Source organism: Coloeus monedula (assembly GCF_965178545.1).
Source record: "Coloeus monedula genome assembly, chromosome: 1".
In the NCBI taxonomy this organism is placed as follows: domain Eukaryota; kingdom Metazoa; phylum Chordata; class Aves; order Passeriformes; family Corvidae; genus Coloeus; species Coloeus monedula.
This window is the reverse complement of record NC_138781.1, coordinates 33,424,254-33,446,650: the sequence shown is the minus strand read 5'-3', so window position 1 is coordinate 33,446,650 and position 22,397 is coordinate 33,424,254.

Here is a 22,397-nt window from a genome sequence, read left to right as displayed (position 1 = left end):
CATAAATATAGTTTTAATCAGGCACATACCAGGAAACATTGCTACTCTGTGCAACAATATGAGGTAAAGGGTGATACTGGGAAAGGAAATCTAGCACTGTGCTGAAGCCACCAGCCTGTAGCATTTGTAAGTAGAGATCATGTGAATACAGAAAGGAGAAATGTCTGGGCTGAGAATGACCCATTCCCTGTGCTTCTTTGATGGGAACATTTTTGCCAGTTTGCCTTTGGCTATAGTGAAATATGCCTTCTGACAGCAAGCATTGTGGTCAATAAGCCATTGTGAACTGCACTCAACATTAGACTGGAATGAGAGAAAATGACACTGCTCATTTTCTCTAGTGAGGCTTCACAAATTTTCTGCGCGATAAAAGACACCATTTACCATCCTGCCTAAAACTCCTCAAAGGTAGCACTAGGCAGTCAAACTGGGCATCAAACACAACAGGATACTGGAGGTGGTAAAATGTTCAGTACATTTGGACTGGGACAACCAACAGCTGCAAATGCAGCAGCAGATGAGTCAGTCATATCTGCAGAGGGATGAGAACACAAGATGAGGGGTTTTTAAAAGTGCTAAGCAACTTCGCAGCTAGTGTCACTGAACTGTGAACAGAGTTGCTGGGTTCCTGTTTTAGTCATTGAAGATGTAGTCAATATTGCCAGTAGACTGTAAGTCATCCTTTGTTCTATTTTAACCTTTCTAAACCAGCTTGATATGTTTGAAAATGATTCCTTTCCATTGGCTCTACAAGGATCTACAAGGGACTGGCTCCTATGTTTACATCTGCACTGCAGTTGCCTGAGTGTCAAAGAGAAGGGTCTGATGTGCTGTATCCCTACTTCTCACACAGGGCAAAACCAGACAGATTAAAAAAAGATTCAGTGACATGGCATGACTGCCCAAAGAAGGGCAGGTCTGGGACAGTGCAGTATGTACAGAGTGATCAGAAGAACAGAAATGGAGACACTCAACTCCATCATGGGATATAAACCTAATTCTGAATAATCATCATGCTATTAACCACAATAATTCTTTACTCCATCTCCAAGAAAGAATGGTGCTGTCTGAAGGACACACAGGCAAGGACTGAGAACAAGACACTGCAGTGCCCTTGGCAAGCTCTGGTTGTCATCATTCTGTACTCGGACAACAGGTCACAGATTTCCTCAGCAGTGCTCAAAACCAGTTCAGCATTGAATGGGAATTCAAGCACAAAGTACCCGCAAAGCAATGGGAATCTGGGAGTCAGAAGAGGCAAGTGGTTGTTAATCAGTGCAAAAGAAGCAGGAAGGCAGCTCTGCCTGACAGTGTGGGAACACTGCAGTGGAGCCCCCGGAGATCAGATAGCAACTGAGTGTAAAGATAGATGGGTCTGAGAACTTCAGATGTTTCCCCGAAGAGAAAGTCAGCATGGTCCAGCTGTATAATGCCAGAGAGTGCACAGAAATGCTTAGGAAATGCTTGTATAGAGCTACTAAGAGCCACATATTTAGGCTTGTGTGTGTGACTAGGGAAAGATCCAAAAATCAAATAAGGATACAAAAGAACGACCAAACCTATGCAGAAATATCGCTGTTGATGTTCACAGGCTGAGAGTAATGTGAAAGACAAACCAAGAAAGCAGCAATTAATAGGACTAGATGGCCATCAGTGGGCTTTGGCACACTGGGACTTATGTGCCAAAGCCAGAGTGAGAAGAAATGGGTACAGCCCTTTACTACTGTCTGTTGAGGCTTAGAAAGATGACACATAGCAAGGGACAACAGGACACTGCTCTGCAGCCCACCAACCTGCAGCAGAGACATACTGTTACAGCCTTGGGCTACAAGTTAAGGCAATAGCAGCTCATGCTTTTAATGGTTGGTTTGATCCTTTATGTGTTGGCCAACCAGCAAGGGCTATGTCCATCTTATTTGAGGCAGCTGGGGTTCCTGGCCAAAGCACAGGGAAGCAGGCTTTGCTGCCCAAAAGGATTTATATTCCTGCAAACACAGTATCTCACACACAGCTCTCTATACCCCTCTCCAATACACATTTATATATCTTGGCTGAAACACAAGTGTTTCTTCTGTAAAGATGTGGTGGTTTGGTCAGAATTCTCATCTTTAGTTGAAAAAATACTGAAAATGCTGATCCTGATATTCAGTTCTCTCCATGCTCTATTGATGACAGTAATATGCCAGCAGCAGTTCAAAAGACAGCCAAGTCCAGGGGAAGATTCACACTTATGCAAGACAAAAGGCCTTTGTCCTTTTCTACACTTTTCTACCTGCCTGTGCTCCTCCTCTGACCATGCCATGCCACCACTCTGTCCTGCCTTTAGTCTGATGAGCATCATCACCAGTGCATGGCAAGTGATGGGATCACATGGCCAAGATTGGGACATGTGAGAAAGAAAAGTGCAAGTCTCTTTTGGCTAAAGTGAGTTCTGCCAGCTCATAGCATGTCCTGAGGCCATGCATAGCCCTAATATTGACTGTCTGGTCAAATACAGAGCCTCAAAGCACATAAACCTAAGCACAGGAATCATTCTTCTTCCCTTCAGAGCTCCTATGCTTGAAGTTCAGCATGAGCACTCTACTCTGTTGGATAAAGAATTAAATTAGCAAAGCGTGGATTTTGGATTACTAGTCTCAGTAGCAGCAGAGGGCTCAGTGCCACAAGGGATGATTCAGCTCTCTATTCTTCTGAGATGATCCCAATTCAGGCTTCAGTGTGTAAAGTGCTTTTGTAGAGAGATCCTTCTGTGGGTGTGAGATATATTGTGGTCTGTAAAGAACTTTGGGTTCCTTTTAAGACACTGTGAGACAATCTGTGACTTCCTTTACTTGCATTTGCGTGCAGTTACCCATGCGCATACACCCACTATGGTTGAAAGCTGGCCAGCATTAGTGTGGGATTTACAGTCCTGAGCCCTTTATGAAGGCCTTATGGAGGTTGCAAAACGTTAAGCATTCTCACCAGTTCTGGAGAAAAGTAATATTTTACAGAATTACCAAAACCAGGTGATCTTCACTGTAAAATGCTTGTCCCTTTCCTTTGCTGCAGATTGATCTGTACTCAAGGGAAGCAGCCAGACTGTCCCACACCACAGTTTCCAAGATGAACACTCCTAAGGTGAAAATCAGCAGTGCACACGGTGCTGACTTTAGCCTAGGAGGTCTGCTGGATTAAGTGATGGCGGCAGACAAAAAGCTCCTTAGAAATGCTGTGGGTGACAATTGTCTGTGGTGGGTTCATTCATCCCGGGGTAGTAGCATATGTGGGAAGTGAGTGCTGGCTAACAATGCCACAGCTGCTTTCCCAACCCACACGCTGGTCATGTGTAGGTCCTCTTCAGCACAATAAAGAAGCGGGATGCAGCATTAGTTGCCTTTCAGTGCACTGAAAGTGTCTACAAAGCATTAAAGCCAGGCTGAGTGAGAAGGCTCACCAAAGTCAGTGTGAGGGTGTTAAGAAGCACAAGTGTTTAAAGGTATTTATAGGCAGAGGAAAGGTATTCACAGATTGTTCTCTGTCCAAAAAGGCAACATTAAAATGTTGCATAATCAAAACAGTATATGTGCAGTTCTTGTTACGAATGAGTGACTGAGAGGTTTATTTAATGCATGATTCAGTGCTTATGCTGTTATTACAATTTTTCTATTAATGTCTTGTCCTTTGTGCTTTTACATATGCATTTTATTAAATTTCCAGCAATTATGTATGCAATTGTTGGAGGAATTCTTGAAGGCTTCCTGCATTAGTTATCAGATACCAGGAAATTTAGTCTTCTCCTCCTGGCAGATTACGGCAGAGTGAGTTGAATCTTCATGCAAGCCACAAAGAGCAGCATTTGATCCTGCATATACACATCCACAAACAAATATACAACCATATACACATAGACTCAGTTTCTGCAGCTGCATGGGAAAATTCTCACTAAAAGAAAGTCCCTTGGAACAGAAAATTCAAATGCTATTTTCAGGGCATATTTTGTACTAATTCGGCTGCAATCTCAGGCTCACTGTGTAGGGATATTTCGAGGAGCTTATCAGCTCTGATCATCTGCACAATGGTGCTGCTGCACAAAGACGCTCTCTCCCAAATTTATTTCATAGTTATTTGCCCTTCTTCTGTACTGTGAGCCCTAAGAATAAGAATAAATGGACTTCCTGTTTTCCAAAGTCAAAGACGGTGTGAATTGATATTGCCCACCAAAATGCAGTGAGACTAAATCAATAACATCTGCAATAAGGCATAATGAAGACAAAATTATATCTCAGCTTTCCCAAACAGCTGCGAATCTATTTTTAATGATCCTCATTTTTGCATTTTTGGCAGTCAGCTAAACAACTTTTAAAATGTCCTCAAAAATGCATTGTTAAGTAGATCAGCAATGCAGAACACTGAAATTCCACTAATTGCAGCTTCTTCTGTGTGGTCTGTAGTACTTGGCATGAAAACACCCTCACTCTATAGCTAGACCAGAAAACATTTGCGGCACCCTAGGGTAGTTAGGAAAAAAGAAGTGGCTTTAAATAGGTGTCTTAAAGAATAATGCATGATGACTGCAAACACTGCCTTGCATTTTTTTTTAGGTAGGGTTTTTAAGGAAACTTTATCTGTTTTCACAGCCTTGCCTATCATTCAGTGATCCTGCTCTGTATGATGACAGGTTTGCACACTGATAAGCGAGCTCGTGGGCTTGGCCTCTTGGGTTTTCAGCATAGCTTCTCAGTTTGAAAGAGTCAGCTTTCCCCCAGCACTGATGGAGTTCATCACAGCGAGATACAACATGGCATTTTAAACCTCAGCATGATGTGTATTTTTCTTAAAACTCAGAGTATACAGAGACAGAGGAGGTGGTGAAAGGGAGTGGTAGACTGAGAGGTGTATTTGGTTATTCTTTGTACTAAGTCACATAGGTCATGCTCATCTAGTGTGAACAGTGTCTCCTGGCAAGGCTGAAAACAGGGAAAAAGGGCTGCCCACGGAATCTGCTCATGATGGTGCTATGAAGTGTGAATCAATGAGGTTACTATGGGCTGTGATTATTAGTCGTCTTGCATGGTGATTTGAACACTGATCTTCTAGTTTGCTGAGCTTTCATCTTCCTTATCCCTAGCAATGAAACTCATGTGTACCAGTTCTGTCTGGTACCAAATTAATCGATTTTACTGTGCACAGCTCATCCCATTGCTCCACAATCTGCATGCTTCTTCCCTAATGAATGTATGGTCCAGATACAGATCTGTTGCTCTTTGGAAGCCTTTAGGTGACTTTTCAGGACCAACGTGATATCTTCAGTTGGCTCCAGTCCTTGGGAAAGCCTGGTGGTGAGGGCTGACACTACAGCACACTCACAGCAGCTGGGTTGATATGACGGAATGGATCTGTCTTACAAGTTTATCTTAAAGATCACAGCAGAATGTAAATACTCTTTGCCAGAGTGGGGGGCAACGTTAATCTCTGCAGTCTGTTACTCTGAATCCTTGATGCCTCTCTCTTCTCTGTCTCTAGATTTCTAAGAGCTCTTATTGTTTGGAAAGCAGTTTCTATGGTCTACACTGATTAGGCCAGGTAAGGAGAGACCACATGGTGCTGTGTTATGTGGATTCTGTGTTTGATCATGTGAAATGCAAGTTTTCCACTCTTTGACTAAGCAAAAATAGCATAAGCATATAGAGTTGTATTTTCTGAGTGGCAAAACTTCACAGCTTCCCACAGATGAGATACTTTTAATTGACATTTAACAACTGATACGATTATCCAGCAACTGAGCCTCTGTCCTCCTCAGTCATTCCTTCAGAATGACTAGATGGGATCATCTGTTTGTTCTCTGGAGTACAGAAATGCTCTTCCATGCCTCTCCCCACCCCCACCAGTCTGCCCCCATTCAGCCTGAATACCAGTTTGCTTTTGCATTTTGTTTTTTGTTTACTAGTAGCAGGTTCCTCTGCAAACCTGTCACTGTGTCTCTCCATTTCACAATGAGTAACCATGATGCTGCAATTTGTCAGTCTTTTTACAGGAAATTAAAAACATGCCCAGGAATTCCTGCACAAAAATGCAACCATCTAACTGGAAGGAGAGCATATAATGTACCGGTGGAGAATGATAACCAGAGTATCTGGAAGGAAAGGAGAAAAAAACTATTTAAAAACATCAGGCTGCATATATGATTGCTCACAGAGGAGCACTACAACGTATAGTCCATGAATCAGAGGAGAACCCCATCAGCACTGGGGAATTTTAATGAAGAAAATGAAATTCTCATCATGTCTAAACCAGAAATTAACATGCATTAACATTTTTCTTCCCATGGCTCTTACTGCCAGCTTCAGCTATTTTGAAATATTTGGGGCCAAAGCAGGAGCAAATCTCTAGAGGCAAGAAAGCTATTAACATCACCAATAGTTCACAACACAGCTTTGTTTCTTGAAAGGCACAGACACGGCAGGAGGTGCTTCGTGCAGCTACATGATGGCTGTGTGACTTTGAAATAATGGCCCCTGGGGCCCTGAGCCTACAAACCATTTCTCATGCGACCGAGAGACCCCTGGTCTGTGTCAGGGCTCCTTGTGAGGCAGAGCTCGCCAGGTGCCGTCCTCCTCCTTGCTGGGGTCAGGAGGAAGCCTCAGTGACCCAACCAGAATCCAATGCTGAGAAAAAGCTTTTAATAGATGGGCTATGCAGTCCAAGTGGATTTTTACTCATGGCTAGGCCTGAGGTCATACTGTGTGCCAAAGAAATGTGGTCCTTTGTTATTTTTTGGCAAAACGGCTTCAACAGACACTTCCCTGCTGCATCCATGTTCAGTGCAGATGAAAAGAGATGGGGAGTTTAGTGAAATGCAAGATCAGCTGCTGATAAAGAAAGAGTGGATGAAACAGGAACTCTTTCATTTGGTCCTTTTTCCAAAATTTCCTACCAATCTTAGGAACAAATTCAAGGGTATACAGGGGACCATTAGGCCCAGTATAGTTTACTATTTAATATAAGAATGGCAAAGCGTCTCCAGTAATGCATGTGCTCTATCTTGACACACCAGAGCAGTTAATTTCCATGGGGCAGATTGCTATAAAGGGTGCAGTTCATGGGTAGACCACATTTTTATGTTAACTGCTGTTTCCCCCCATATCTGCCCTTGTAAGCAAAAAATGCAGATGTCCTGTTCATCAGGACAAAATGAACAATAATATACTTCTGGTTGCAAGTTGGTAAATAAAGAGGAGCCAAACATGTGACATGGATATTGAACAAAGAGATTTACATGTAAATAGTTCACAAGAAATGTCTGAATAAGTTTTGTGCAAGAATATATGTGAAATTGCAGGATCAAAATGTTCTGTGTATAAAATGGCTTCCTTTGTGTGTTTCTGTGCCATACCCTTATAGAGAGGAGGCTCAAATCACTTAGTTCCTATTCCCTATCTAATGGTATAATCTCATACAATACTTCTCCCGACTCAAAATTTTTTTTAAAAGGGGAAAGAAGTCTATTTTAAATTAAGGCTTTATTTTACCTTAAAAGTCAAGTCAGACTCTACACCTGGTCCTCAATCCAGCTTTCAATTTTGGTTACTCCATATAATTATGTAAAATTAATTTTTAAAATATTTCCTTTTTCTGCATGAGAGGAACATAATCAGTAAGGGAAACGTACAGAATGTATGGGGGAGAGAAAATGGTTAGAGGCAAAGTGGTGATACAAGCGGAATAGCAGAAACCTATGATTCAGCTGTATTAGGAATATGATGGTGTGTGGTGGGCTACAGATTTCCACTCCATTCAGAAAAAATGTGATTTTTAATCTAGCGTTGTTTTTAATTTAGTATACTAAAAAATTGCCTTACTGTATGCCAGCCTTTGATTTAACTGTCTTTATGTATAATCCTAATCAAAAAGATCAGGTACTTGGGTTTACTTTGATTGTGGAATCTGTGCTGGCAAACAACATATATTTGTCCCTTTAAGGTGCTTTAATTTAAGACAAGCACTGCGATTACATGTTAAAATAACATGCTTATAACATGTCACCAAAACACCCGGTGAAGTTGGAATGGGCATGTAGTCAAGCACTTCATGATTTAAAACAAAATTAAAATAAAGTGACTGATGTTTAATATTGCTAAGAGGAAGGCTAAGTGTGATCTACCTAAAAGCTTGTGTGTTGTTAAATAAGAATAATAATTAAAAAGCAGTTCAGAATATGTGTTCCTTCATGTTTCTGCTGGTAACCCTGTGGTTAAGTCAAGCAATGATTGATTTTAAGAGAATTATAGCTATTATAAACTGTAATCAGCAGAGGATGAGAATAATTATGCAGAGAAAGGGGGAAAAAGCTGAAACATGGCTGAGCAATATTCTGATTGATGGCAAAGTCATTTCCCGGCTGCTAATGACTGATTTTTCAACAGTCAGCACAAGCGCTAAATCTGTGGGGGAAAGGGAAAGGAATGGTAGTGTTGTACAGAAAACTACTGTCCTCATCTTACCATTTTCCTTAGGAATAGAACAGGCTTGGAAAAAAGCTGCCAGCCATCAATCGGGATCATCTCTGTGTGACAGGACTGCAGCTTGGGGTGAGTATGTTTGGAAGTGTTGTGAGTTGTGCTCTTGGTTTGCTCTACAAGCACGCAGTGAGCCTTCGTCCCCTTCTAGGTCCTGCATCTCCAAACCCCACCAAGACAACATGGAGAGGGCTAGTTTGGGGATATTACAGGGCATGAGCAGAGCAGAACAGCACATATGACAGAAATCCTGTCTCAGCGAGACATTCAGATAGGCTATTTGATCTGAAAAGTTTTCTATTTGTGAAATCTCAATTGATCCATCAGTTGTAGTTGGTTCTTTGGTATTCTCAGCTGAAACGAGTACCAGTCTCTCCAGCATTAGGCTGGTCAGATGTTACCCCTCATGTCCTGTCTGTGAGCTTCCCTCCTCAATAGCTTACATCTGCTCCTCTCCTGCCCTCAGACCTCTCTTGTTTTGCTCTCAGGAGAAAGGCATGTCCCCTCCAGAAAGGCTAATTACCTGCCCCTGCCCCATTTCCGCGTCCGTGCACATGTGCTGGCGATATGCACACAGGCCCCAGCGAGCGAGCACTGTGGGGGGTGGGATGCTCAGCAAAAAAACAATCGCTCTGATCTTACACAAGTCTCTGAAGGCATGTGTTTTTCAAGTCCTAAAATAATTCTAATTTCTATTTTATGCTACATGAGGTCATGGAGTGGACAAGCCTAGAGAACAGTGGGCTCCGGTTGACAGTTGTGTACTCTCTAAACTGTGACACTTTCAAAAAGGAGACTAATTTATCTTATCAACCACAACCATAAAATAGGGTAAGGGATGAAAATAGATCAGAACCCATAAAACTGAGGGAAGCAAGACAGCCGCCATCCAGACAGGGACAGACACTGCCCTGTAAGGTCCTGCTGACTTTGAAGAAGCTTGTGGGTTGTTCACTGCCAGGTTCGTGAAGCGTGTCCTGTCATGGGAACTCTCCCATCAGGTTTTATCATGCAGAGAAGCTCCAGAAACATGCTTTTACAGAATCCCCCCTTCTCTCTCAGTGCAAAGGTGATGCAGGTGCTGGATTTTGAGAGCTGGCTCTATCCTGAAATGCACTGCTTGCCTGCAAACCTGCACCAACCACTTTTATAGGCAGCTTTCCATCTGTTCATGAAATTATGTCTACATAATGCTTAGTACTTTCTAGCAGATTTTAAAGTGCCACAGAAAAAGCTTGGGTGGTAGATTTTCAATTATTTATAAAACTCCAATTTGTCCAGAGATTTTATTCCTGATTCAAAACTGTGTAATACCAGCTTGATATGAGTCCTGTCTCACTAATTTTAGTGGAGTTGTACCATCCAGTGAAAACAGATGGAGTGAAGAATGCAGTTAGCAGCTGTATCTCCTCCCAACAGCAGGTCAAATGCATCTCAGCAGCCAAAAGTACAAGAAAAGAAGGGAGATCAGCAGAATAAATGTTAGAAACAAAAAACGTCCATAATTAAGATTTGATAGCATTGGGATTCTTCATCAGGGACAGTAAAACAGAAATAAACAGACAGAGGGAGAAAGACAAACTACTTACAAGCAGTGTGACAGTGGAGTAATAAATACTTCTACTGTCACTCTTGGAGGCTCAGTGAAGAGATTGCTGCTTTTCTTTTCTGTAACTCCTCAGGCAGTGCCTCTGAAACCTCTACTGTGCCACAAGACCCTACAGAATATTGTCCACAGATGGGAGAGAAGACCCTCTATTTTTCTCCAAGCCAATTTACTAGTAACTCAAATCTCCTTTTAATAATCTCTGTGGAGATGCTGCAAAGATTTGTATGAATGCAGTGGGTGGCAGACTTCCTTTCCTTATTTTTTCTTTCATTTTCTTTCTTGTGCTCATTTTGTGGATGCGATCTCAGGGTAAAATACTGAGCTATGTGTGGGTCACAGACAAGTTATTGAACCCTTTGCTTTGAATAACTCTTTTTCAGTAGGCAGGAGGAACCATGCTGGCTAGGATTAGTGTGCAGCAGTTTGTCTCCTTGCTGTATATTGGTCCAGACATTTTCTTTCCTAGTGTGAAGTACATTTACAGCAGAGACTTGGAGGAAATCATGCCTAACTGGAAGCGCATGGATAGTCCACTTAGTTCCAGTTACTGTGTTTAGTAATGAACATGTGCCTAAAGTTCTTGCTGAATCTGAGGAGGTATTGGGCTGATACTGCTGTGGATTGCAGTTTTCTGGTGACAGGGAAGACTAGGCAACAAGAGTGCCCATTTCCCATGTCATCCTTGGTGACTGCAGGATAAGATGGAGGTGGATTCACCTTGTCCCCTCAATCCATATGACCTGGGCATAGCCATTTCTCATTGGCATTTCCAAGTTACACCTATGAAAGGAGTGTGCTGATGTGGTCTGTGCATCATGCACCCAGGTACCCACAATTAGACTGAGCTGACCAAAACCATTGTGCTTTGCTGTCTTTCCCTCCATGAACAGTGATGTCTTTCCTCCTTGTGGCCCTGCCAAGACATAAGCAGAGTCACAGCTCAGGTGCTGCACTGAGGATAGAGTGGGAAGAAGAATGAGGTTTCAGCAACATTGCAGTGTTGTAAGCCCACCACCTCTCAGGGAAGGCCTTGGGGTAGCTGATAGCTGCCATGGTAAATGCTGGCAGGCAGTGATTTCCACCAGGTCCCCTGCTTCTTGCCTCAGCAGGAGTTTTCTTAGACATAATCCACTTCCTGGTTTTGGCCTGGACTAGCAACATTCCCCAACTCACATCCCTTATTTCATTTCCAGCAGATGGCCAGCAAGACATTTCCTTCTCAACTCTAGCCATTTGCAGATCCCTGGTTTAGCTGGTGGATTTCTTGGGACTGAACAGGTCTCACTGGATCTGTCCACTCAGAAAGTCATGCATCTATTCAGACATCCATGCAAAGGCATAAGAACTTAAGTTTAGGCCTCTCTTTCTCCCTTCTTGCTTTGAAAACAGTGGCTTCATGTTGAGAAAGTTTTAGGTGAGCTGTGGGTATAAAATGTTTTACAAACTAGCCCCATAAGCAGTTTGAGCCAAAGGTGCCTCTGGAAGCCAGAGGGTAGCTGATGTTGCCAGCAAAGCTGCCAGGCACTGCCAGCCACCATGGAGTTTTATTATCTGGATGTTTGTTGACTGAAAACTGGACCAAGAGCTATGCATGAGAGATACATCTCTTTCCTGGGAAAGGGCAGCTTAGTGCTTGCACATCAAGCACAAGAGCAGCAAGCTTACTGGGGTTTGTTTTCCTTCTCTCCTTCTTTTAAAAAGGAAATTGTGAGTCACGGTCCCAACAATCTGTAACATAACAACACCAATGGCTGGATCAACAAACAGGCGAGCAGAAGGCCATGCGGAGTGGGGGTGGGCGGCAGCCAAGTGCCCTTGCCTGAGCAAATGCAGCCAGTGCAACTTTGTCTTCCAACCTCTTTGGATGCCAAATGTATTCACTGAGTAAATGAGGCAGCTGGGTTGTTCCTTTTCAGGAAATGGCATAGGAAGAAGATTCCTACAGTAGGCGACAGGCAGAGAAGCTGTGATGGGTAAATGTACTGCAGCTCTGCGCCGAAGTCCAGCTTGCCAGAGATTTTACTTCACCCCATGCATTCCACTACTGCTCGGATGTTTCTCCAGCTTGACCTGCTCTTTTCTTGCTCTCTGAGCAAGTTTCTTGCCAAGATTTTCTCAAGAGTGCTCTCAGACAACAGATCAGTTTTTTCTCTTACACAAGGTCTTTCTCACCCCTAAAAAGCCTTTTATGTCACAAAGGCAGCTCTCCACTGGCACCAAGCTTCAAGAAAAGACACAGAAAAATGAAGTCAGGAGATAACACACAGAGTAGTATAATGAGGGCACCAGAGTGGAGATATTTTTGCTTTCTTTAAAAAATGCCAAATAAATTCTGTTCCATAAAAGTGACAAGAAGCCAATTTAAAGAGAAGAAAAGACAGTTTCAGCATGAGTCACTGCTCTATCAGTTCTGTAAACTACCGAAAAAAAAAAGCTGTGTCCTCTTGGCAGCACACAGCTTAGTAAGCAGTCCACAGCACAAGCTGGGAGACAAGTTACCCATCTTTGGTTTAGAGCAAGCACTCATGCAGCAGACAGAATATAGATGCCAGCTACGGAGCCAGTGGAATCATGAGCACCCATCCCATCCCATCCCATCCCATCCCATCCCATCCCATCCCATCCCATCCCATCCCATCCCATCCCATCCTTCTACTCTACTGGAAATCTGCTCTCTCCTCTGCCATGCCGGTCTGGGTTTTAGCCTTGCTTTCTCACAATCTAGAACGTCTCATGGGACCTAACCCATCTTTGTCTGTTTGACTACAAGAAATGTGCACAAGCCCAGCAACAATTCATGAGTCCAAAGGAAGCCCCAGTGAGTGCCCTGCTCATGGAATTCCACTTCATCTCTAAGCCTTCATCCCTCAGCACTCATAGAAGGTTTTAAAAATACTATACTGAAAAGAAGCTTGGATCTGATGTATTAAGGTCTCTGGTGAATTTGCTTTTCCTCAGATCCTTTAGTTACAGAGAAGTGCCATATTTGCAGTTTTAATTTCAGATAGCCAATGGCAGGATTGTTAAAAAAATATTTCTAACACATATATTTGCACAATGAAAGCATCTAATTCAGCCAAAAGAAGCAGGGAAACCACTTCTTTGTACAGCTTTGTACTTTTTTTCTTTTTTTGTGTTAAAGTGACAAAACACATAATAAGTTACATCTGACTTGGTGAAACTTTGCATGTACAAGAGTTGGCTGGGAAATGCACTTTATCTGAACTTTGTGGCCAATGGCCAAGCTAAATAAACCCAATTAATATTAATTTCCCTTACCCCTTCCATCCCTTCCTTGGTAAATAGAACCACCTCTGGGATTTCTAATGGTAAGTTACCCTTGCAGCATCTGGTTTAACTTGGCTACTATATCGACAAGATGTTTTTCCACTTCGAGTCTATTTTCTCTTTTTTTTGTAAACTTATAAAACTTCAGAATCCTTACTGCATCCCTAAAACTTTTTTTTGTAAGAGTATTTTGGTCTCTTTCAGTTCATGCCTAGGCATAAAAGCAATCTAATCTAGCTTGGGAGATGTGACTTAAACTGTAAATATTGTTATGTTTAAGAGCCTTGGGGTGGTGTGTGACTTGAATGGATATGAAGATATTTAGCAAATATATCCATGTTCTAAAGTAGAAAGAATAATTTATTACCCATGGAACACAAGAAATTAAGCCATGCTGCAGCCATGTCACACCATTAGCTCTGCTACCTTCCAAGAGTGTTCTTAAGAAAGACAATTCTAACTTTAGGTGGTTTTATGAAAAGATGTTTTATAGGATGGGTGCTATGAAGATGACCTGAAGTTTGTATTTATTATATACTGTGCAAAGTTCATTACCAAAATAGTTAAGCAAAAAATCACGGATGTGAACTCCCAGTGCTATTCCCCTGTTTTTCTCACAGAAATGTTGTACCCTGAGACTCCAGACTCTTCTTGTATCTGTGGACCAGGAACAGGACCTGGCTTGCCTGATTTGAAAAGCAGCTTGTGCATTAGCAAATGTGCTTTCAGGATGGAGTTAGCATTTTAGTAACTCTTCAGGTCTGGCTGAGGCTGGGAGCCATGGGGCTTCCAGTGCCTATGACATCCACCTCTGGGGCCACTTCGCCAAGGTCGTTCACTCTGTTGCCACAGCTGGGGCCAGGGTACAATGTGAAAGAGAATATAGTTGATGTTAATGCAAGATGTTAATGAAACACTCTTGATGTTAATGAAAGAAGAAGATGATGAAGGGCCAAAGCTGATGAAAGAAGAGAGAGAGAAGAAACTCATTCAGAAACTTCAGAACCTTGTTGATTTGTGTGACCTGGGGAGCCAAGACATACAGACATGCTGTGACAAGCATGTACCAGCACAGTGATGTGCTCTGAATAAACTTAGCTCCCATTGAGACATAGGAATGGTTGCAAGGTCACGCCAAAGTCTGCCCAGTCTGGTGGTCTGCCTCTGAGCATGGCCAAGAGCCATGTGTGAGGACAGGGCAGACATAGCGTGGTCCTCTGGAGAGCTCTGCCAGCACCCCACAGTCTGCACAGACCACTGTCTGCAGACAAGATGAAACTTTTGGTTTTCCCCTGTAGCTGCTTTTTCTAGACAGTTAGTTCGTGGAAATGGCATATCCCAGACTCTGATCAGAGTTCTCTTCTAAAGGGGAGACACTGGTGACTTTGTTTAGCCTTGCTGTAAGTGGTTGAAAAAACAAACCCAGTGAAGCCACAAACCCACTTCATGTGCCAGAGCCCTGTGGTAAAATGACTGCAGAGCTTTAAAAATGCAACACACAAAATGGAAAGCTTTTGCCACATACAGAGCACTCCCTTAAGCCATTGACTGTTTCAGATCGAGTTAAAGATACATTTAAAGCATAAAAGGGAGAACTAGATTGCTATAGAGGATGACTGCATTTTCCAGGGAGGGAATTTATACTTTATCTAATAGCTGTGACATTAAACCCTTTTGCAAACCACCCTGTCCAAACACTGAAGGGCTTTTTTTGAAGGACAGAGCATCTGCAGAAGCTGTCAAGAATTGATATACCTTTGCCTCAAGTCAAAGAGTAATGCATTGACTCTCTATGTGATTAGCATGGACTTTTGCCCAGAACAGGAAAACTGGTTCTGAATGAAAATTGCTCTTCAGAAGTAGCTCTTTCTTAATGATGTTATTATTATTTTATTTTAATGTAATTAGGGTTATGTTCTTAGATCGTAATTGTCATTGTTATACTTCCCTTAAGTCAGCATAGCATTACATTTAGTGGTCTTAGCAATGATGCAAAAGGGTTGTGAATCTCACCTGCCATGGATAGAGCCTTCTGTTTCTACATAATTTGGTTGTGCTTGGAAGAGATATTGTCCTTGAGGTGCCTCAGAAAGGTACTGTCTTGATCATAATAATTACCTGAGACTGAAAAACCATCTGGTTAAAATCAGATCTTCTTACATGCTTTAAGTACTGTCTTTAAAACATAGTCTTCCTTTATCCCCCTGAAAAATTAGAACAACTGACCTGTTTAAGCATTTTTCTAGTCATACTATTTAACAAATTGTTTTTTAATAGCTGCATTGGGCAATGCGCTATTTGAGTTGAGCCCATGGTGACCATTTTCCTGCAGCATTGGGATGTTGGATAATGAATCTCTCTGTTCCAAGGACCTTGGGAGCCAGGGAAGGGCTCACCAGACAGGCTCAGAGGGTACACTGCTAGGTGTATTTTAATGTCTTGAAGGCAAGCAGCATAGCAGGATGCTGTGGAAAAGCTGACCTTCCTGTCTTGAGAAATAAGGATGCCATAAGTGATAAAAGAAAACCCCCTCTGTGTTCCCTCTCCCTCTCTAGTAATGCAGTAATGCTGCAAGAAACAGCCTAGCCTTCAATTCAATTTCAGTCACTCATGCATTTTTTATCCATGACATCACCCTGAAGGGATGAGGAAATTATATCCAGGATGTGAACTCAAGCAGAAGCTTATGGACTTCTCACTCTGTCACAAGGAACAAGAAATGAGGTGACTCTGGCTGTCTTTCAACAGGTCTCCCAGTGGGTATTTTTGTCCCATGCTGCACTTGGGCTAATCATCTTTCCAGTTGCTGCACACCAGATCAAGTAGAAAGGAGACCCCAGCCAGCATGTGAGGGTCAGTCTGGCTGGGGAAGCAAGCAAAGGGATAACATGTTTGAGTGATGAGATCAGTGAGGTGCCATAGCAACCCAGGTGAGCAAAGATCAGTGATGAGTTGACCTGCAGTAAAACCAGTTTTGGTATAACTCCACCATGACCTCTCCCTTCAAAAATATGCCCATTAACTTTGTCCCAAAGTAAAAGAAGATCAAAAGCCATTTTAATTTTTCCAGAGGAAAAAGATTAGGAAAAAAATGCCCATTCTCACATTTTTATGCTGTGATAACATCTGTACATCCCACAATGTGTTTGGAGATAGTGTGACTGTCAGCAGAAGATGATGCCAGCCACTTTGAGAAATGCCTGGTCAGGTTTCTATCATAACTCACTGTCTTGTAAATATGTTTAATTTCTGTTTTAGCAGAGCCTGTCTTCTAGCAGAAATACAGAGATTTGTGCATTTATCCTTCCCAGAAATCGTAACGCTTCTGGAGCTTACAGACAGGCATTACAAATACCTCCCTGCAAGCCTCACTCTGTGAAGTTCAGTGTCATCTGGCAGCAGAAGACATCAATCACTACTCAGAAGCGCAGGCTAATGTTTCTAAGCCAGGCAGGGCTTGTATCTGCTTCCCAAAGAGCTTACCCTATCAGTTCTTTTTATTGAGATTGATTCCCCATATTTTGCTAGTTTGAGGATATAGTCCATTTATATTTATCTTGTACTGTAAAGCTAATAATCGACATTGTTACTGTAGTTATTTTATGAGCCAATTTCTTTGTACCCAAGGGTGTTTTTATTACTCCCCTTTTGGCCTTTCTGTCAGAGTAGTGAAAGTATACAGTGAAGGGAGAAGCTGTGTTGTACAGACTTGGTAACAAAATTCATTGGTTGATTATTATTATTTCTGTGTTTGTATCACACTCCTGCTTTCTGTTTGTCTAGTTCTGTCTAGAAGACTAGCCATTCATGCATGTAAGGGGCTAGTCTGAAGGCAGGTCTAGTTTAATTTCACCTTCTCCATATGCCCTGTGTGAAGTAGAGAATAGCCAAGATGCCCTGTCCCACTGATATTTGGTTACAGGGACATTGCACAGAGTATTATGAGGGAGCAAGGTTGGCCACTGCAGCAACTCTCATCCTGCTAAGGAAATTTCCTATGCTACAAATATTTCCCTGAGAAAAGTTACTGCTGGTGGAATTGAGCAAATATGGCAGTGGAGAACTGGATGGGGATGGACTAAAAGATACTCTATTTCTTACTCTCTGCATTCAATTTAGCATCACTTTATGCCCATAAAAAATGATATCTGAAATTCTGGGTTAATAGTAAGCTGTCAGAGAACTTAATGACTTTTCTGTCAGGCTGAATCTTGCATAGATACATATGAGCATTTGTACCTTCAATTTGTTATGGAAGATGACATATTTACAGAAGGAAATTTTCATCCAGAAAATTAGGAACCAAACATGAGGCAAAATGGCATAAAGTTGGTGTCTCATTTAATTTTTGACAACGAGTCTGTAGGCTGATGACATCCATATTGCTAGGATTACTCTGAAGTTGTCCTAAACCACATGATCCTGTGGAGACTGACAAATACCTTCATTATTGCCAATTAGTGCAGAATAGTATAAAAGATGAGCCAGTTGCCTGGGCCCAGAGGCTCCTCCAGCAAGTGAATTGATGGTGTCAGTCAGAAGAAACTCCAGATTTCAGAGCCAGGAGGGGCCACTAGATCACTGAGTCTGACTTCTTGAATAACACAGACAATACTTTTGCTCTGTAACTCGTATCTTCATAATATCTCCCTTCTCACAGATGGATGATTAGGCAAGATGATTGGAAAACAAAGGGAAACAGATCTGTCTTCAAAGATATGAAAACAGCTACAGCCTTGGTACCCTGACACAGGAGCACACTGACACTTGCTGATGCCCTTCTATCAGCCTCAAAGCCTGGTGGAGCAGCCCGGTGGGTATCTAGGTCTCTTTAATTCTCAGACACTGTCAGTATTGAAGAGTATTGGAACCCTGTCAGTGCTGAAGTGTCGATATGTCTGTCAGGGTTGGCATTTTGGAGGCAGCATCCCCTGGGTGTAAAATTGATCCTAGACTGGGAACAGGACCTCAGAGGAAGTGCACTCTGTAGCTTGTGATAACTTAGTGGACCTGTATACGTGCTGTGAACAGATTCTCACTGCTATTTATGAAAGAAAATAATATTTTTATAGTTTCTTATATTCTGTAGCATTTAAGACAAACAGTAATTGTCACAGATGTCTTTCACAAGAACATGTTTTGGTCTCTTGAATGACTGTGGGTATCTGAGGGGTGGTACTGTAAGGCAGTGTCCTGAGAGTGGAGCTCGGAAACCAACCTTCAGCTATGGGTTGGGTTGTTAGTGGCTAATCCAAAGCCTTGCACTATTCAGCCAAAAGATTAGACAGACAAGGAGGGAGCTTCATAGCTTTCTAGGGACACTTTGAGTCTACACAGATCAAAGAAGAACTGCAGCACTTTCGGATCCAACCTTATGTCCACTAGATGAGCTTGATCAGATTGGGCATTTTCTTTTTTAATCTCCTGATGATCTATTCTGGGAATTTTTGACTCTGTTTCTCTTTCCAGCAAATGATTATCTTTGAGGAGATTTCATCTGGAGTCACTCATGCCTTAGATAAAGCCACAAAATCCAACTAAATTAGATTTTAAACATGACCATTTCTTTTCTTAACACATTTGTATTTATCAGTTTATACATTTTTCTCAACTAATATTTCTTACATAAAAACTTAAAACTAGCTTTAATGAGAGCTATGGGGCACTTCTCAAAGTGCCAGAAATAAGTATTTTCCTTCCTTTTAGGAAAATAGTTTTTTCCTCATGTGATTTTAAATTACTGAATTTCTTTATTGGCTTTAAATTACTCTCCAATAAACAGTACATAATCTATATTCTCACCTAAAAGGAGGCTTTCTACTCCCATTCTTGTAATCTGAATTCTCTTTTTTTCCCCCAAAGGTATCAGTAAGAAGAAAGAAATGTCTTAGAGTATCTGAGTCAGATTATCCTGATGGGAGATGCCCATCTTTCAGCGGCTTTATAAAAGACAACTTTTCTCACCTGTAGTTCAGGCACAGGCTATAAATCCAAGGAGATGGAATTACATACTTTCCAGGGGAATCACACTCTTTCCATTAGTATCCTGCAACAAAATCAGTAAGTTTTTCCCCGTGAGTTTTGCTGTGCCTAGGCAACCACATGACCAGCGTGATACAACCAGCAGACAAGAGGACGTTGTGAGTTCAGCTAATTTGCTGAAGCACAGATACCCAGGGCCATTTGAAATGCCCTGGGCAAAGTGGGATGTCCCCACAGAGCTGGCAGATATAGCACAGGACCTGAGGGAGAACTGTGATCTTCTTGAGGATATGTTGGATACCCCAGGGTGTCTTAAGTGAAAAAAAGTTGCCCACATTGGTGCAATTTACTGAAGTTTGCATAAAACCTAAAGCCACCCCTGTCCCCTCTCTGGACACTCGGCCACAGTCCCATGAGGCTACAGAACGGCTTGAAAATGAAGAAGGCCATAACAGCAGAGTTCCCCAGCTCCAGCTCGTGATGGCATTTCTAACATCTGGACCTATAACTGCAAGTGACTAGTGACAAGGAGACAACGGCTAAGCATAATATCAACATTTTGTTAACCGTGTTTGCAAAAGCAACCAGCCCCCTTCACCCCTTGCCCTCACCGCCGGAGCAGGAACTCCCCAGCGGAGGCAGCAGCCTGCGTGGAGTGGGGAAATGGCCTGACCATGGGGGGATCACGGCATCAGACTCCACCTCCCCGAGCTCCCCGAGGGCAGCCCAGGGTCAGGCACGGCCTCCCGGGCTCCCACTGCTTGTGTGGTTGCTGCGGCTGCTCTTCGCCAGCCGCTCGCTGAGGCAGCGGGTGCAGACGCGGCTTGGGAAGTGCCGAGGTCTGCACATTCCCCCTTCCCGCCCTGACATTCCCTGCTCGTGTTTTCACTGACCAGTGCTGCCGGTCACAAAGTATCCGCCCTATTTCTGAGGGGGGGGGGGTTTCTGTTGGTGTAGCTGCCTGCAGGAAATGTGATGCTTGGATGGAGCTATCCACGCTGTGCTCTCCCAAAGCCACCGAGCCACTATGATGAGGGATTGCCCGAGCATCGTGTTGTTCTAGCAGGAACTACTTTTTTTTAATGTCTTCCCAGGAGAAATTTAGTGTCCTCACACTTGTCCTATGCAGGGGAATTTCACAAACTTTCATTCCAGCCTATCCATGGCCATGGCAATAACAGCCGTCTCAAAAGATGGTGATGCAGGGTACTGTTGATTTCTCAGACTGTTCGAGGTCCAGCCTGCAAAATCCAGTGCCAGAAGAGGCATCCTTGCCTTGGCATCAACTGGTCAGGCAGGAGAGGGTGCAGCCATTACAGGGAGGATGCTGTGCAGCTATTTAACTGCTACACGTGATGGTGGAGCACGCTGGTCGTGCTCTTTATCTTTCCTTTCTCTTGGATAGACTGCATTTATGTGTGTGTGTACAGGTGCACATTTGCTGGGTACATTAGGGGGTCTGAAGGGAAGATGAACTAGCATATAATAGGAAAAACAGGAAAGTATTAAAGCTTGCTAATATTGTCCTTAACTTTCTTCAGTTACACTTTCACCTTTTCTAGTCAGCCAAATTTCTGTGGTAATTAAAATACTGAAAAAACATTTCAGTTTGATGTAGTGCTGTGATTTTAGCCTTAATGCGTAGTCTTGGCTTATCTAACTACTTGTCTGGGGTCCTGTGAATCTGCAGCAGATTGATGCCTCTTCAAAGCCGTCTGGAAGAAGATCTACCCGCTCTTTTTTTCCCCTGCTCTTTTAATTGGGACTGCTGGCTGGCCCTGTGTATCAGAGCAGTACAAAGGCTGAGAAAACAGAGAGGTCTTACACTAAGCCATTCGAAAGGGCAGCAGGAGACGTCATCCGTTTTGTGTATAGATATGTTTAGATAGATGTGGTAAGCCATGAGAAGTGGATGCCTTGACAGGTTACTTTTCAAAGACTGCTGATTTGCAGTGACCTCTGACTGCTCTGAAAACAGCTGAATTCTGCAGACTCTGGTAATCTGAGATAGAAACTGTTTTGAAGTCGGCTGGGTGTAAAGAGTCTATTGCTGCCCTGGGTCTCTCAATACCACAAGGCAAAGTAGAGCAGGGAAAAAAAAAAGGATGCTGTAGCTGGAAGCTCCCTTGTCTGATTTTGTATGGGACACCTTGCTTTGTTTGCAGGACAACACCTGGATGAAAACCATGCACTTTTATGCTCAGAAGTTGTCAGTTCCCCCAAGCCAGACATTGCCTCTGGAATATGTATAAAAATACCTTGTTCCTCTCTACATGAGGCTTCCCTGTTCTGTGGAAGCCTCATATAAATGTACTTCAAATGAACAGCACGTTATATATACCATATTGTAGTCATATAAAATATAGGCTGTGTAGGGAAAGGTAGGAACACCACTCTTTTCTCTCAAACTATGTTATGGATTAAAATTATCCAGTTAGCATAATTCTTCCCAGCCTGTACTGGGGATCTGTTACCTTTCTATCAGACATGTAGAAGTTCAAAGTTCCATGTTTTAGGAAGTCAAAGTAGCCAAGTATCTAAGCTAATTTTCTTATGGTATCTCTAAGTCATCTGCTTTAATAAAAGCTTCACATGCATTTTAAAGCTTGAAGCACATTATTCCTAGAGCTGCTGAAGTAATTTTTGATGCTGAATCATTAACGACAGGAGACATCTCTGTGGTTTTAAATGAGTGAACTTAGCACTTACAGTGCCTTTTGTGAAGGTGGCTGATTTCCTTCTCCATTTCTAAACCTAACTTAAAAATAAAAAAGACAGAAAAGTCAAATGTCCTTTTAAGCCCCAGAAACTGGAAGGCAAATGAAAAAACGGGCTAGTTATCTATGGGGCAGTTTTATGATTTTTAAAGCCATCTCATAAGTTTGATTATCATAATATTGCGTTCTGCTTGATTTGGATTGGCACCCCCTTCGTCTATTAATTTTATATGCTAATAGTTTTGCAGAAATATGCTAAGTGCCTAAAAGCACCAGAGAAGGTTAACAGTTGCTAACAAAACA